Here is a 17,009-nt window from a genome sequence, read left to right as displayed (position 1 = left end):
ATGGAAAGTAGAACTTATCAGTAGTGGGAAGTCTTCCTCCAAATAACAAGAGGACGTGAATTACTTTTGGAGGTGTCTCTGGAGGAGGAGAACTTTGAGGTCCCTTTTGAAGGCCTGGGAGGAGGCGGTGGTCCGGAGCTGAGGCGGAAAGGAGTTCCAGATTCTCACTGAGTTGCCTGAAAAGGATTGGGCCATTGTTCTCTCCTTCTTGAAAGTGGGAGGTTCAAGTAGTAGATTCTCCGCATTGCGTGAAGTTCTAGAGCCTCCAGAGAGTTTCAGTTTATTCGCCAGGTAGCGAGGAGGGGAGGAGTGCAAGGCTTTGTGGGTGATTCAAGCGGTCTTGTAGATAGCTCTAACCTCGAAGGGAAGCCAGCGGAGGGTGGATAACATCGGTGTGATGTGGTCGCTTCTTTTGGCCCCATAAATGAAACGAGCTGCTGAATGGAAAACAGACTTAAGTGGGGACAGGTGAGATTTGGGGAGACCAGTAAGAAGAGAATTGCAGTAGTCTAGTCTGGAGAGGACCAGCGATTGCACCAGGGTTATAAGGTCCTGCTCCGGGAAGAAGCGTTGGATTCCCCAAAGAAGGCGCAGTTGGTAACGGGCAGATTTTGCAATAGAATTGATGTGGGGAGTTATATTGAGTTTTTTGTCTAGAATGACTCCAAGACAATGGTGGGTTTATTGTTTAGTAGATTCATCTGATCCATCCATGATTGAACCGGGGGAGGAGAGAGTGAGGAGGAGAAGAGGAGGAATTCAGTTTTGGAGGGATTCAGAATCAGTTGATGAGTTGACATCCAGTTTTGGATGGAGTCCAGAGTAGAGCTTAGGATGGAGAGATCATGAGTGGAGGCAACCTTGAGGTAGAGTTGAGTGTCGTCTGCATAGAGATGATAGTGAATCCCGGATTTGCTTAGGAGGTTTCCCAGTGGTTCTAAGTAGAGATTGAACAATGTGGGTGCAAGTATAGAGCCTTGAGGAACACCCTGACCTACCGCCACAGGAGAAGAAAGACTGTTTGCTATTTTGATCATTTGGGATCTGTCAGAGAGGAAGGAGCCTTGCCAGAGGGAGAGGTTGATCAGAGTGGTCCAATAGGAAAGGGAATGGGTATAGAAGTCCAAGGCACTGGCACTGGGGATAGGGTCAAGAGAATGGTTGGAGGGCTTTGATCCTATTTCTCATAGGAGAAGTGTGGTTCACTGGTTAGAGCGGCAGACCCTGAAGCAGAGGTCAGACCCGGGACCAGGGTTCAATTCCCGACACGGCAGGGTCTGAGCCCAAGTGTCCACGGACTCGACAATTCTCACTTCGGTGCCTACTCGAATCATGAGTTCACATTCTGCAACTCTGGGATATAGCTTGCTTAATCTCCACTATGGCCCCCCTGCGGCGGGATGCCTGGCTTTCACCTTGGGGATGCTCGGTACGGGTATCTCACAGGGAAAAGCCAGGATGGGTTCCCAATGCAAGCACCGAGATGCCCAAGGGTAAGTCGAGCGCTATATAAGAACATACATACATACATACTTGAGAAGGGCATCTTCAGATATGGGGTCAAAGCTCTGCCAAATGGCTAAGGATTTGCGCTCCTCAGGAGGTGTAGGATGAGCGACCTGATCCACAAGTGATTTCACTTTTTCATCGAAGAAAATAGCGAAATCCGCTGCTCTCTTAGTAGAATCCTCCACCTCGGAAGATGGGGGAGAGCAGCTCGGAATCTTGATGAGATCGAATAGTTTTTTGGGTCTATTTTTGGCGGAGTCAAGGAGGGTTTTGAAGTGCGCCGCTTTCTCAAGGAAGATATGCTTGTGGTACTTGGATCTTGCTGTGCGAAGCATGGTTAAATTGTCTGTGGAGGGCACATGCCTCCATTGCTTCTCCAGGAATCTTAGCTGCTTCCTTTCCTCATAAAGGGATTTGTTGAACCAAGGTGCTGAGGGAGTGGGCCTTATCCTTTTGCTTTTGAGAGGAGCGACATTATTAATTTCAGTTGCAAGAACTGTGAGGCATTGGGAGGTGAGATCGTCAACAGCTATGTTCGGGTCTAGCCTTGGAAGTGATAGCAAAGCTGATTCACAGAGGGGACCGACATCAATGTTTTTAGCATCACGGAACCAGGAGATGGCCCTCTTGGGTTGGCCAAGGGTTATAGAGTGGGAAAGTTGAAGAGAGAATGGGATGAGGTTATTATTATTATTATTATTATTAATGAATTTTATATAGCGCCTGGTTACCCTTGGGCATCCCCGCGCTCATCCAGAGAGAAAACGCCACAATACTAGGCACAGGAATTAGGCAGGAAACAGATGAGTTTTTAAAGTTTACGGAATCGTAAGAAACTCGGTTCCGAGCACAAGTACAAAGGGAGAGAGTTCCACAGGGTGGCCACGTTTATAGAGAATCTTCTGCCACCAGTTCTTGCCTTCCTTACCCTCATAACCTGCAATAGGTGGTGATGATCAGAACGGAGAGAGCGGGAGGCCTTATAAGGTTGAACCATATCCCGTAGGATAGGAGGGCCTTTCCCCTGCAGAATTTTGTGGGCCATACAGAGTGCCTTGAATCTCACCCTCTCCCTGACAGGGAGCCAATGCAGCGCCTTCAGCGCAGGGCGAGCTGACTGGCGCCTGGGGAGGCCTGTCAGGAGCCTGGCGGCCGCATTCTGCACTTGCTGCAGTTTGTTTAGGGTGAATTCTGGGGCACCCAAAAACAACGCGTTACTGAAGTCCAGCCGCGAGATGATAAGCCCCTGAATGAGTAACCTCCTAGAGGCGACTGGGTGGTGGTCAGACCAATCTACATGGATTGGGGTAGAGGTAGAAAGCATGCCTGCTTTAGAAATAACAAGGTCCAGGATTGCGCCCTTAGAGTGGGTTGGTTCAATGCAGTGTTAGATAAGATCGTTTGTAGAGAGGAAGGAGGCCAGAGAGTTTGCAGAGGAGTCTTGCGGTACGCCCCAGTGGAGATTGAAGTCACCCACGAAGGTCTGATTGTCACTTTTTGTGTATTGGTCGCTGATGAAGTCAGTGAGATCTTCTATAAACGAAGGGCCACTACGAGGCGGGCGGTAAATGATATGGAATCTGAGCGGTGAATGGTGTTTCAATTGAAGCTCAAGAGAGAGGCATTCAAAGGTGAGGGAGGAACTGATTGGAGAGGCCTTAAGTTGGAGGGCGTTTCTAAAGATGACTGCAACACCTCCCCCCGTGTTGCCAGTTCTGTCATTCCTAAATATGGAATAACCTGTGGGTAATAGGAGATCAAAAATAAAGTGAGAGGTATCTTTGAACCAGGTCTCTGTGAGGAAGAGCATGTCAAGTTTGTGAAGGGTGATGGTATCGGTGCCCCCCTCCTTTGTTTCACAGTGCGCTGCCCGCGGGGTGCCCCTCCCCTTTGTTTCACTGTGCGCTGCCCCAGGGGTGCCCCCCCTTTGTTTCACAGTGCGCTGCCCAGGGGTTCCCCCCCTTTGTTTCACAGTGCGCTGCCCCAGGGGTCCCCCCCTTTGTTTCACAGTGCGCTGCCCCAGGGGTTCCCCCCTCCTTTGTTTCACAGTGCGCTGCCCCAGGAGTGCCCCCCCCCTTTGTTTCACAGTGCGCTGCCCCAGGGGTGCCCCCCCCCTTTGTTTCACAGTGCGCTGCCCCAGGGGTGGCCCCCCGCCTTTGTTTCACAGTGCGCTGCCCCAGGGGTTCCCCCCTCCTTTGTTTCACAGTGCGCTGCCCCAGGGGTGCCCCCCCCTTTGTTTCACAGTGCGCTGCCCCAGGGGTGCCCCCCTCCTTTGTTTCACAGTGCGCTGCCCCAGGGGTGCCCCCCTCTTTGTTTCACAGTGCGCTGCCCCAGGGGTTCCACCCTCCTTTGTTTCACAGTGCGCTGCCCCAGGGGTGCCCCCCCTTTGTTTCACAGTGCGCTGCCCCAGGGGTGCCCCCCCTTTGTTTCACAGTGCGCTGCCCCAGGGTTTCCCCCCTCCTTTGTTTCACAGTGCGCTGCCCCAGGGGTGCCCCCCCTTTGTTTCACAGTGCGCTGCCCCAGGGTTTACCCCCTCCTTTGTTTCACAGTGCGCTGCCCCAGGGGTGCCCCCCCCCCTTTGTTTCACAGTGCGCTGCCCCAGGGTTTCCCCCCTCCTTTGTTTCACAGTGCGCTGCCCCAGGGGTGCCCCCCCCCCTTTGTTTCACAGTGCGCTGCCCCAGGGGTGCCCCCCCATCCTTTGTTTCACAGTGCGCTGCCCCAGGGGTGCCCCCCTCTTTGTTTCACAGTGCGCTGCCCCAGGGGTGCCCCCCCTTTGTTTTGCAGTGCGCTGCTCCAGGGGTGCCCCCCCATCCTTTGTTTCACAGTGCGCTGCCCCAGGGGTGCCCACCCCTTTGTTTCACAGTGCGCTGCCCCAGGGGTGCCCCCCCTTTGTTTCACAGTGCGCTGCCCCAGGGGTGCCCCACCTCCTTCGTTTCACAGTGTGCTGCCCCAGGGGTGCCCCCCCCCCCTTTGTTTCACAATGCGCTGCCCCAGGGGTGCCCCCCCCCCTTTGTTTCACAGTGCGCTGCCCCAGGGGTGGCCCGCAGCCTTTGTTTCACAGTGCGCTGCCCCAGGGGTTCCCCCCTCCTTTGTTTCACAGTGCGCTGCCCCAGGGGTGCCCCCCCCTTTGTTTCACAGTGCGCTGCCCCAGGGGTGCCCCCCCCCTTTGTTTCACAGTGCGCTGCCCCAGGGGTGCCCCCCCCTTTGTTTCACAGTGCGCTGCCCCAGGGGTGCCCCCCCTTTGTTTCACAGTGCGCTGCCCCAGGGTTTCCCCCCTCCTTTGTTTCACAGTGCGCTGCCCCAGGGGTGCCCCCCCCTTTGTTTCACAGTGCGCTGCCCCAGGGTTTCCCCCCTCCTTTGTTTCACAGTGCGCTGCCCCAGGGGTGCCCCCCCTTTGTTTCACAGTGCGCTGCCCCAGGGTTTCCCACCTCCTTTGTTTCACAGTGCGCTGCCCCAGGGGTGCCCCCCCCTTTGTTTCACAGTGCGCTGCCCCAGGGGTGCCCCCCCTTTGTTTCACAGTGCGCTGCCCCAGGGGTGCCCCCCCCTTTGTTTCACAGTGCACTGCCCCAGGGGTGCCCCCCCCTTTGTTTCACAGTGCGCTGCCCCAGGGGTGCCCCCCCCCTTTGTTTCGCAGTGCGCTGCCCCAGGGGTGCCCCCCCTCCTTCGTTTCACAGTGCGCTGCCCCAGGGGTGCTCCCCCCTTTGTTTCACAGTGCGCTGCCCCAGGGGTGCCCCCCCTTTGTTTCACAGTGCGCTGCCCCAGGGGTGCCCCCCCCCCTTTGTTTCACAGTGCGCTGCCCCAGGGGTGCAGCTGAAGGGATCCCCTTCATTCCATTGCACTCGCCTCCCATGCTGCAGTTTTAAATTGCCCACGTCAGGTGGGTTTTCTTGTGTAGCACTCCCTGAAAATCCAATCGCCTTTAGGCCTCCAAATTTTCTTCAGCTAATGGAACAGGCCAAATGAGAGTTTATGCTTGTTCCTGCATCACAGAGCAATAAAATGTTTTTATTGAACGCTTTCTGCCACAGTTCTGCCGATTCTAAGTACTGTAAATAACAGACACTACTATTACCACATTTATTCAATGCACAGCCCTCGAAAGAACTCAGGCAGGAGTCTGTCTTGCCATGATTTCCACTTGTGACCTTTGGCCCCTTCATGACCTCATCCACCAGCTTTCTCACACTTTGTCACAACATGTGGCAGGGAACTCGTTCTAGTGGCAGAGGCTGTCAGTCCTCGCGCTCCATCTGTTCAGCCCTCAGGACATGAACCTCTGGCTCTGAAGTCCAAGGCCCTCCATTCTCCCACCTCTCTGTTCAGTTCTTCCTCGCCTCTGACGCCGGCCTACGTGCCGCACCTCTGACGCCGTCCTACGTGCCGCGCCTCTGACGCCGGCCTCTGACACCGGCCTACGTGCTGCGCCTCTGACGCCGGCCTACTTGCCGTACCTCTGAAGCCGGCCTTCGTGCCGCGCCTCTGACGCCGGCCTACTTGCCGTACCTCTGACGCCGGCCTATGTGCCGCGCCTCTAACGCCGACCTACGTGCCGCACCTCTGACACCTGGCCTACTTGCTTAAAGTCTGCAGTGGTTTACATAAACAGATCACTGCTGACCAGGGCTTTAAGTGGGATGAAAAAACTGGGGGGTCTCTCAAAGGGCTGACCAGTGTAATTAGGGGCATGGCTTTAAAACACTTACGCTAAAAATCTGTGTTTAGCATAGTGTGCCGCCCGACTTGTATTTTGCTGTATCTGTCATTGCATCCAGCTATATGATACAACGAGAAGTAAGGACTATTGGCTTCGCCAATGGTTATTTGTTGCATAATATAAATAAGCTGCAACTATGGTTATTACATATAATATTGAAAAAGCTTCCAATTAAAGCCCTGGTGACCCTACCACAATGTTTCTGCTCTTGCGTTTTAGAAAGAGAAGGGAAACCCAGAAAGAAAATGACTCTTCAAAGGATTTCCCTTCCCCCACAACGCTCACCTGGCATGACGTCATGCCGTAACTTCTTCACTAGTGAGAAGTGAGCAGTGTGGGCAACGCACATCGACGTGCTTGCTGTCTCGAAGCGGGTCTCTATCGGGCTGTTTGCGCCCTGGCACTTTTTTCCGGACTGCAGTGACAGTAAACTGCTGTCACTGCAGTCCGGAAAAAAAAACAGACCGCCTGTGCCAGGGCTCAAAACAGAGCCAGATAGAGACCCGTTTTGACCCCCCCTTAAAAAAACTGCCGGTGCTCAGACCCCTCGAGACGCGGCCCACTTAAAGCCCTACTGCTAACCCCTCTGTTTTCTCCAACCATCCCCAGTGTCTCTACTTCCCTAATTCTCAAGAAATAGGAACAACTAATTTCGTCACCACACCCATCTCTTCTCTAACAACCTACCGACTCCCACGCCAGTGCTTAATTTGTACAAAAATAAGTGCAAGGGCCCTCGTCAGGAGGCTACTGTACCTAGCACACCCCATTGCCACTACCAGTGCTGCCAATGACAGTACCTATAATACTACTAACCATCAAACTGCTACTAGTGTGAAAATTAAGACAGGTCGAAGCCCCTAAAGCCATAAAAACTGGCTTGGGTGGTAGGCGTTAATTGCACTTGCATTCAAGGTAGCCCATGGCATGGCCCCTAAGTACCTCTCCAACAGCCTGTGCAGCTACACACCTGCCTAGAATCTGTGATCTACTTAATGAAACCTTCTTGTCACACCCAAAACTTTGTGCCTCCACCATCTTTTAAAGCAACCGCTCACCACAGGATTTCAAAACAACATCGGGAAGTTACTTGCTGCTACCTAAAGGACACAAATCTATTCTAGTTCCTCATACTTCTGAAAATATGTATGTTTCATGCATGCATGTGGAAACAAACTAATGTACTTCTGTCTTCGTCAGAACCCACCGCAGAACTGGTGCAGTTAACCAGCCCCTTAACATACATTACAATATTGAAATGTGATGACGGAAGCGCTGAAAAAACACAGCAGAATCGAGAAAAAACAATCCTGTAGCTGTTACCTCAGTCATCGATTAAAATGTTATTGCTGCTTCTGAATGAATACTTAATAAATACTACTGCATTACTGTGAGATTTCCTGACACGTATGTTGTAAAGCGCTCCGATACCCTCTGGTCTGGCCAGCGCTATATAAAACTCTTGAAATAAATAAACTTCTGACCACCACATTTGTCAGCAGCAAAGGGTCTCTTCACTCAGCCATCCACTGGTGTCATTTTGCCAAAATTGTAGTGTCAAGTTTTCCATGCTGTGTGTAACACTAGTAACTACTAACAGTTGTTATAGGTCACATTTTTCTCTTCCGCCCAGAAATACAGATGGACAAAAATATAAAGACATCAACACCTGTCTTCATTTCTGCTCCTATTGGAAGTGCTGCTCACTAAATTGACTAACAGGATGCGCGGGGGGGCAAAGTTCATATTAGCAAACGCGTCACTCCATTTTATTAGTGGTGGAGAAACCCTTTGCAAGTTGTGTGGGCCAGTCTGGGTCATAGAGAGACACTTGATCCAAGTCCCTATACGTCATACATATGGATTTTCATATCAGCCGTCCACCCGCAAAGTTCACCTGGATGCTCACTGCGGCCATGGCGGACATAGAAACTGCACTTCCAGAGGGTAGGAGGTTCAGGCACCTCTGTTGGGCAGGTTGGTTCCACACATGGGTTTCCTTGTTTTCACTGCACAAAAATGTAGGGTGGAGGGCAGACTGTGACAGGATGTTTACTTGTTTGGTGCCCAAAGCTTAGACAGATGTCTGTTGTTTGTTCTTGTGAGCCTTGGACTAGCACTGCCTCCCCCTGTGCATCTCTCCCACAGATACACCCTACATCTGCACCATTTTAAGGAGCAGAACATCTAGGACATACAAAGAGCACTCATTAAACACAAACCCCAGCTACATGTGCAAAACATGGCTCAAACCTATAGAGGTTGCCAAGCATTTGCCACCTCAACATAACACCCAACTCCTGTTATACTCTTACTGTGTGCTATGTCAGCTGAACAAGCTAGACACAGTTCCTGCCAACATCATGCATTGGGACACGGCTCATGCAGTCGCCTAAGCATTTGCCACCTCAATGCTACATCCAGTTAGAGCTACTGTCACACATCACAGTACAACAACAGTACTTATGAGACCAGGTTTCCGACGGCAGAAACCACCAGTCAATGTAAGTCAGAAGCCTTCCCTCGGGGGGTCATTCCAAGGTATATTTTTCCTGTTTGAGACTGTGTCACTGAAAGCCTGGAGGTTCCCAACAGAAAACAAAATAAATGATCCCCAGTTGCTGGGAGAAAATTCCCAGTATGTCAAAGCCATTTGTAATATACTCTTTAAAAAAAACTTTCTGCTGGGAAGGTGCAGTAAACATGGTGCCCATTTGGCAAGGGTAATGGCAGCTCCACTTACAGCACAAACATTTCTGCCTGCCTGGTGGGGCTGTTCACAATAAGAGGACAAAGTTCCTATACCAGGGTACAAAAGTTACCCACGTATCTGAGTGCAAATAGTCACCCATACATTAAAAACAGGGAAGAATGGGGGAAAGTAATCCTAGGTAAAAAGTACCCTAATGGGAGAGGGAAAGACATTATACATCCTCTGCTGCCCTCACACACCCCGGAGGATGTCATGCTTCATCATCGGGCAATTTTGCTCCTCGTAGGGCCAGCGCTGCAATTCCCTACGGGTCCCTGAAGGGTCACTTTATCGGAGATCTTTTAGAGGATTAGCCGGATGTTGCATGCGGGTGTGTGGGTAAGGGTAAGGGAGGGTAAATCAATTACGTGCAAACATGATAGTATAATAAAACATCAAAGGTATGGAAGCAGCGACAAGATTGTCTAGGTAACCCTTGGCAGTTAAAAGTACTGCTTAAAAATGACTGACCCCACAAGGCCCACTATGCCTGGGTGTCACTAGTCGAGGTCAGACCTCGACTAGTGACACCTCCCATTCTTCCCTGTTTTTAATGTATGGGTGACTATTTGCACTCAGATACGTGGGTAACTTTTGTACCCTGGTATAGGAACTTTGTCCTCTTATTGTGAACAGATTTGTTTTAGGAGCATGGACACTGGACCTTTGTTGGCTCCTTGGTCCCCCCTCTCTTTTGTTTAATTGCCTGGTGGGGCTCCCAGGTGTGGCAGGCTCTATTCTACCAGGGGAGAGGTGCCCAACCTCGCTGGCATGGCGGTCTGGTGGGCCACCTGCCAAACTCTAAATTAGTACCATACCCTACTACAACGAATCTTGGGTGTACCAACATGTATAGAGAACTTTGCATCATGAAAACGTTAATACTAATGTAAGAGTAAATGATGCATAGTATGTAATAGTGTGTTTGCAATAAAGTAATATTTATGAGATAAAGCACTGACTGGACAATGACTTATTGATTGTGGTTGTCACGTACTGTCAAACTGGGGGTACTAGCCCACACCACCTCCCGAATAGGCCTTGCACTGCTCTGCTTCATGAGCCGGACAGAGTCAAGTGCTACAATCGGGTACTTGGTTCCCAGCACAGAGCATGTTGCAGACTTATTTCTTGTGAAGGATTAACATCCTTTTCAAGTCGTAACTCTCTTCCTTAGAAGGATGAAGTTAGGAAGCAGGTGTAACAACCGCAGATAAAGATTTTCAAAGTCCGGACTGGACAGACATCATCTGGAGAGACTGCCTTTCAGGCGGTAAGCAAGGAAGATATCCCCTCTTCCTTAATCCTTGGGAGAACTAGGATACGAGGGATGAAGGCTTGTAATGATTCTGCATGGGAAAGCATGAAATAAGATGGAAAATACAGTCATGAATGACCTCGATCTCTTAGATAAAGGAGGCTAAAGTTTCACAAGCATCTTAGGAGGGGGAATAGTTGTTTTGATGCAAGGCAAACTGGTGAGATTCGAGACTGCCCTTGAGGAGTTGGAGGCTTAAAATTGAAATTAAAATGGTAGCAATAAGATGCAATATCCAATGCCTGAGTTGTTGACATTTATTTTGCACTTTCATAGGCAGGCCAACTTTAGTGTCCTGGGCGACTTAAATCTTCATCTTGAGTGTCTTGACTCTCCTGCCATATTGAATTTTTTGGGCGACCTGGAGGCCTGCCAACTAATCCAGCTGGTTAAGGGACCCTCGCATTCTGCTGGACATCTGTTGGATCCCGTATTTTCTAATATCCAAGACATCATTGCACACCCTCCCCTCCCGCTTATCTGGACGGATCACCATCTTATTCATATCTCTATAGGCATACCAGCTAGCCCCAGGCCCAAGCCTCTCCCCCCCCTCTTGAGACGTCCCTGGCACAAACTTGATGGTGCCCTATTTGAATCCAGACTCAACCTCTCTCGGCCCAAATAGCCTAGCAATCTGGAGGAGGCATAAAGCCTATAGGAAATGGATCACTTATGCACTGGATCATTTTATTCCCAAGAAATTATCAAGGCCCTATCGCGACCAGGCTCACCCGTGGTATTCGGAAGAACTGGCCATTGGGAAAAAACAATGTAAAATACTCGAGCGCAAATGGAGACCCTCATATGACCCCATAGCAAAAGCCAGCTTTAGATCTGCTACCAAACTGTATCACAAGCAGATAAAAAAGGCTAAAGCCATCTACTACACCAATTTGATCAACTCGAGTACCAATCGTTCGAAAACCATCTTTTCCTTGATAAAGGATCTGTCTAAAGCTCCTGCGGTCACTGAAAGTGCAATAGGATCCAACATTCAATGCGAAGAGCTAGCTTGCTTTTTCGTAGGAAAGGTTAAAGGCATTTACAATACCTTAAATTCTAATGCCCCGACCTCGCCCCTCCCTGCAGCCACAGTCTCAACCGTCTTACCTCACTCCCTTTTAACCTTCCCCCCCCTATCCCTGGCTGAGCTGGAGATTCTTGCCGCTAAAGTGAAGTCTGGTTCTCCGGATGACCCAGTCAAACCCGAGATGTTTCGACTTCATTGCGACTCCATTTTGCTGGAGGGTCGTGAGCTGATTAATCAATCTCTCCAATTATACACGGTTCCCAGCTCCTGGAAGCATGCTAAGGTGGTCCCTCTGCTAAAAAAATCTACTCTGGAATCCTTAAGGCTGGATAGCTACAGGCCTATCTCCTTGCTGCCGTATTTGGACAAGGTCACTGAATCTTATGTGAATGCTGCCTTGACCAGGTACTTGGAAACAAATGACATTCTGGCCGAGTCTCAAAATGGCTTCAGAGCCAATCATAGTACAGAGTCGGCCCTCCTGGCAGTTACCGAACAGCTGAGGGTGGCACAAGATCTGGGCAACACTTCTGCCCTCATTCTGCTGGATTTGAGTGCGGCCTTCGACACGGTCTCCCACAGGATCCTGCTTAAACGTCTTGGGGAGATCGGAGTCGGGGGCGGCACCCTGGACTGGTTCGTGTCATTTCTATCTGACCGCTCCTTCCAGGTGCATGCCGCTCCGTACTCGTCCAGCAGACACCCTCTCAGCTGTGGGGTCCCTCAAGGCTCAGCTCTCAGCCCCACGTTGTTTAATGTGTATGTCAGACCCCTTGCCATACTAGCAAGAGAACGGGATATCAAATTAACTTCTTATGCTGATGACACTCAGCTTATTTTTACTTTTTCCAACAACGCTGAGTCTGACCAAGCTAAATTTGGTGAAGATCTTATGGCCACCGCCAACTGGCTGTCTGATAACTGCCTACAACTTAATGCTTCCAAATCAGAGGTGCTCATAGTTGGTCGGAACCCACAGAAGTGGGCTGAGCACTGGTGGCCCTCCACACTGGGTCAGTCACCGACCCCGAAGCAGGAAGTAAAAAATCTAGGAGTCCTGCTGGACAATGATCTGGCCTTGGACTCCCACGCAAAAAAAGTGGCAGATACCTGCTATGGGCGCCTTTGTGCCCTCAGACCCATCCTGGGATTCTTTGAACCTTCAACCCGGCAGAAAATAGTCCAGTCCATGGTCCTCTCACATCTGGACTATTGTAACGTTCTCTTTCTGGGCTCCAATCTGACTGTCATTAAAAGACTTCAGAGGGCTCAGAATGCTGCCGCCCGCACTCTGCTCACCCTGCCAAAACACTGCTCTGCATCACAGGCTCTTGTTCGATTGCACTGGCTCCCTGTAAAACAGAGAATCCTATTTAAGACCCTATGTGTAGCTCACAAAATCTTACACGGACAGGGTCCTCCTATCCTGAAGGGACTTTGCACCTTCTATACCCCGACGCGCGATCTTCGCACTGCAGATCTTCATCTGGCCTGTACTACGAGGGTACAAAGGAGCAGAGCGGGAGGACGCTCATTTAAGCACAAGGCTCCACTACTTTGGAACTCTATCCCTCTACAAGCACGATCCACTACACATCATCAGTGTTTCCGCAAGTTAATTAAAACTTGGCTATTCTCGTCAATTTAATCTGCAGTGCTGTGGAGGCCGATATCACACTCCCCTTCCACTCGCAGCCTCGCAGCCACTCTGTCACGCATGTCTGTAAATGCTGGGACGCCCCGTTGCTGGGGCAGCCATGCGCTATATAAAATAATTTAACATAACATAACATAACATTTTTAAGTGTCTACTGTACTTGCAAATGCATGGCAAGAAGACTCCATCAAAACACATACAGACACACAGCTGAACCTGTAGGTTGTAGTTTACTTATTTGCAGTTCTTAGACCACTGCTCAAGCAAGCCCAGAGCACCCAGAGATTGTCCCATCCTCCTGGTACGGATCGGAGATTCAGTTTCAAGCACATCACAGCCTAAGATAAATGAAAACACTGGCCATTTAGAGCACTGCACTTTATTTTAGCTAAGACACTTTCCTTCTTGCCCTCATTACTACACTAGGGCTTTCAAGTAGGTCTTTATTTCTGGCATTAGAAATACATTTTACTGCTTTAGTTGTTTTACACCGTGTGTGTTGTGCATGCTTGCAATATATTGTGTGCACAATGAGGGTTGAATTGTTTTTTCGGTTGGTGAGATTTGCAGAATGTTTTGTGGGTTAGCTGGTTTGCAGAGTCTGTTGAAGGTATGTTGTTTGCTGAGTAAGTTAGAGCTGCAGTGTGTGTCGAATGTATGTGGTTTGCTGAGTAAGTTAGGGCTGCAGTGTGTCTCGAATGTATGTGGTTTGCTGAGTAAATTAGGGCTGCAGTGTGTCTCGAATGTATGTGGTTTGCTGAGTAAATTAGGGCTGCAGTGTGTCTCGAATGTATGTGGTTTGCTGAGTAAATTAGGGCTGCAGTGTGTGTCGAATGTGTGTGGTTTACTGAGTAAGTTAGGGCTGCAGTGTGTGTCGAATGTATGTGGTTTACTGAGTAGGTTAGGGCTGCAGTGTGTGTCGAATGTATGTGGTTTACTGAGTAAGTTAGGGCTGCAGTGTGTGTCGAATGTATGTGGTTTACTGAGTAGGTTAGGGCTGCAGTGTGTGTCGAATATATGTGGTTTACTGAGTAAGTTAGGGCTGCAGTGTGTGTATAAGGTACGTGGTTTACTGAGTAAGTTAGGGCTGCAGTGTGTGTCGAATGTATGTGGTTTACTGAGAAAGTTAGGGCTGTGAAGAACCAGGCCTGTAAGGGCCTAGCGGCGCAGGGCACGCCTAAATCTCTGAGTTCACCTGCTTTGTTGTACAGAAACACGGGACACTCTGTTAAGCGTAGACAACAGGATTTATTGGCTGCAGCTATGCACAGTGATCCTAGAAGTACACCAATGGTATGTTCTCAGGAGACTGCCCCTTTACTCCGGGGCTCACAGTCTTTTATACTCTTTTACACCTGCATAAGAACACTCCCAATGCGCAAAATTTAAACCAATAAAAAGATATGTTTTTTGGGAAAAACAAGACGTCACATGATTAAATTATCCACCCCCTAGGTCATGTTTTGACTAACCCCACAGGTGATTCAATAATGGCGTCCCTGAGTTAATCAACAGTGGTAGACATGTTTGTGTATTGCGAAAAGGCCAATTTGCAAGGTAGGATAAGGCGGGGATAAGGACAATGAAAACCAACAGACGGTTTGAGACAAGGATTAGTGAGTCGAGACAAGAATACTGAAGGCCAACAGGCAGTTTGGATAAGGATTAGTGAGTCGGACTGATTCTTGGAATCAACTTCACCTCAAGGATAGAGGGGTTATTTGATATGTGGCAGTACGAAGGGCAAGAGTTTTGTGTTCGCCGCGCTGCCTGAGTGAGGGCAAAACAAAATGGCGGTGAAACACAAAATGGAGTCGGAACCGAATTTCCTCAGACCCTCCTTTTGCCATTACGCAGGTAATACATAAACTCACGTTAATCTGAGTCTACTTCGATAGCCATAATATCTTTAAGCTGTTGTTGCAACATCATTTGTATGTTTTCTGTTTGCTGCGAAATGGGTCCCCTACGGGACGCCTGCTCCCGGATATCTATGTATCACTGGCCCGGGCCACCGTCAGCACCCTTGCCCGGACCAGCCGCCATCTTGGACATTGCACCACGAGGCCGCGTGGCCTCAGCTCGACCCTAACCCTGGGCCTGGCCAGGCCGACATCCCGGCACCACCATCCACCCAGGAGGCGAACGGACCACTTGGCAGGTCAATGGGAGAAAGAAGTGTCGATGGCTCTCCCCCGCCAGGTGCCGATCGCCCCCAGCCTCCCCGGGCGCTGGCTCCACCCCCCTGCTGGGTGTCTGGACTCCCTCATCCCGGACCTCCCGACCTCCAAGTGCGAGGGTCCGGACATCAAAGGGCGCCAGACCTATAACTGAGGCAGCTCCAGAGCAGGAAGGCAGTTGTATCCTGGAGTCGAGAGACACCGTGAAGAACTCATCCCTGACGGACTACTGGGGCTGCCGTAGCCCTGCCTTGTGAACTGTCGTCCTGCCTGCTGGCGCTGCCGCGGCCTTCTGCAACCTTCATCCTCGTGGGACCTGCTGGCGCTGACGCGGCACGTTGTAACCTTCATCCTCGTGGGGACCAGCTGGCGCTGCCGCGGCCTCTTGCAACCACCATCTTCGTCGGGACCTGCTGGCTCTGCCGCGGCCCGTTGCTACCTGCGACCTTCTCGGGACCTGCCGGCGCTGCCGCGGCCCGACCTGCCCGAACGCCGAGCTCGAGGATTGTGAGCTACCATCGTCTCATCCCAATACCAGATTGGTAACAAGACTGTCCCGCTACCCCCTTGCCCTGCTAGAGACTAGAATTGAGAGGATCCTCGTGTCCTGATCTCATTGTACCGTACTACCTTACATCAAGAATTGCATATAAAGAGTGTTAACCTTATCCTTGTGTGGTGTCCATCTGTGGGGGGGGAAGTTACTTGTCTGTACGATCGCTGGAGACGGCCCTCACCGGAGGCCTCTCCCCTTGTCCTCGGCCGACTCTCCAGGTCCTCGTCTAACATTGGTGGCCAGCGGCGCGATCCGAACCAACGCGTAATCGTACAGAGAGTAACTCACCCTACGACTAAACCACAATGACGACCAAAGAGAGCGGATCTACAGAGAAATTCCAGATGGGAAAACTAGAGGAGTACAACCACCGAGAGCTAAAACAATTTTGTATAGAACTAGACATTGCTACCACCGGTCTGAGCACAAAAGATGACTTCAAGCACGCCCTAGAATCCTGGGCAGAAACAAATGCCGCCGGACCCCGGGACCAAAACATCGAAGCACCAGAGACAAACACCACGCTGACGGAAGAAAGGAGAACGGGTCTCTCCCGGGAAGAGATCCAAGAACGAGAAAAAAGTAGACTACACGAATTAGAGTTGGCACGGCTCCGGTTAGACGGAGAGCTGAAACTGGCGGAACAAAAGATAAACTTGGAACACTTACGGCTCCGAGAAGAGCGGGAAGAAAAGCAAAGACAGAGGGAACTCGAAGAAAAAAGACTGGCATACGAACACGAGCGCAAGCTAGCAGAGATAGAACTGCGGAAACAGAACAAAGAACTAGGGGTGCCCGAGCAACCGCACACCCCAGGTGCTACCGAACAAAAGGTCCACATCCCCAAAGATGTGGTCCGTGAATACTATCGGAACGACAACATACAACAGTGGTTCAAGGCCTACGAGATCGCCATGACCTCCCACCGGATCGATCGAAGTGACTGGGGAGCCGGTCTTTGGGGGAGGTTCGTCAATGAAGGCCGCGATGCCCTGCTACAGCTCCCGGACCATCAAATGACGTCCTATGACCACATGAAGGCCGCCCTCCTCACTCGATATGGGCTTACGCCCGAGATGTACCGCCAGAGGTTCCGCGACTGCACCCGGATCCCGGGTACAACTTGGGTAGAATATGTGAACTATTTCAGCCGAGCCTTCGAGGGGTGGATCAAGGGTAGCCACGTAACAACCTACGAGCAGCTCTTCAACCTCATTGTGTGGGAGCACCTCTCCAACAACTGCTTCGTCGAGCTCAGGCAGCACCTCCTCGACAGTAAATTGACTGAGC

This window comes from Lissotriton vulgaris, chromosome 1_2 (assembly GCF_964263255.1).
Source record: "Lissotriton vulgaris chromosome 1_2, aLisVul1.2, whole genome shotgun sequence".
NCBI classification, from domain to species: domain Eukaryota; kingdom Metazoa; phylum Chordata; class Amphibia; order Caudata; family Salamandridae; genus Lissotriton; species Lissotriton vulgaris.
Note: the sequence above shows the minus strand (reverse complement) of the source record.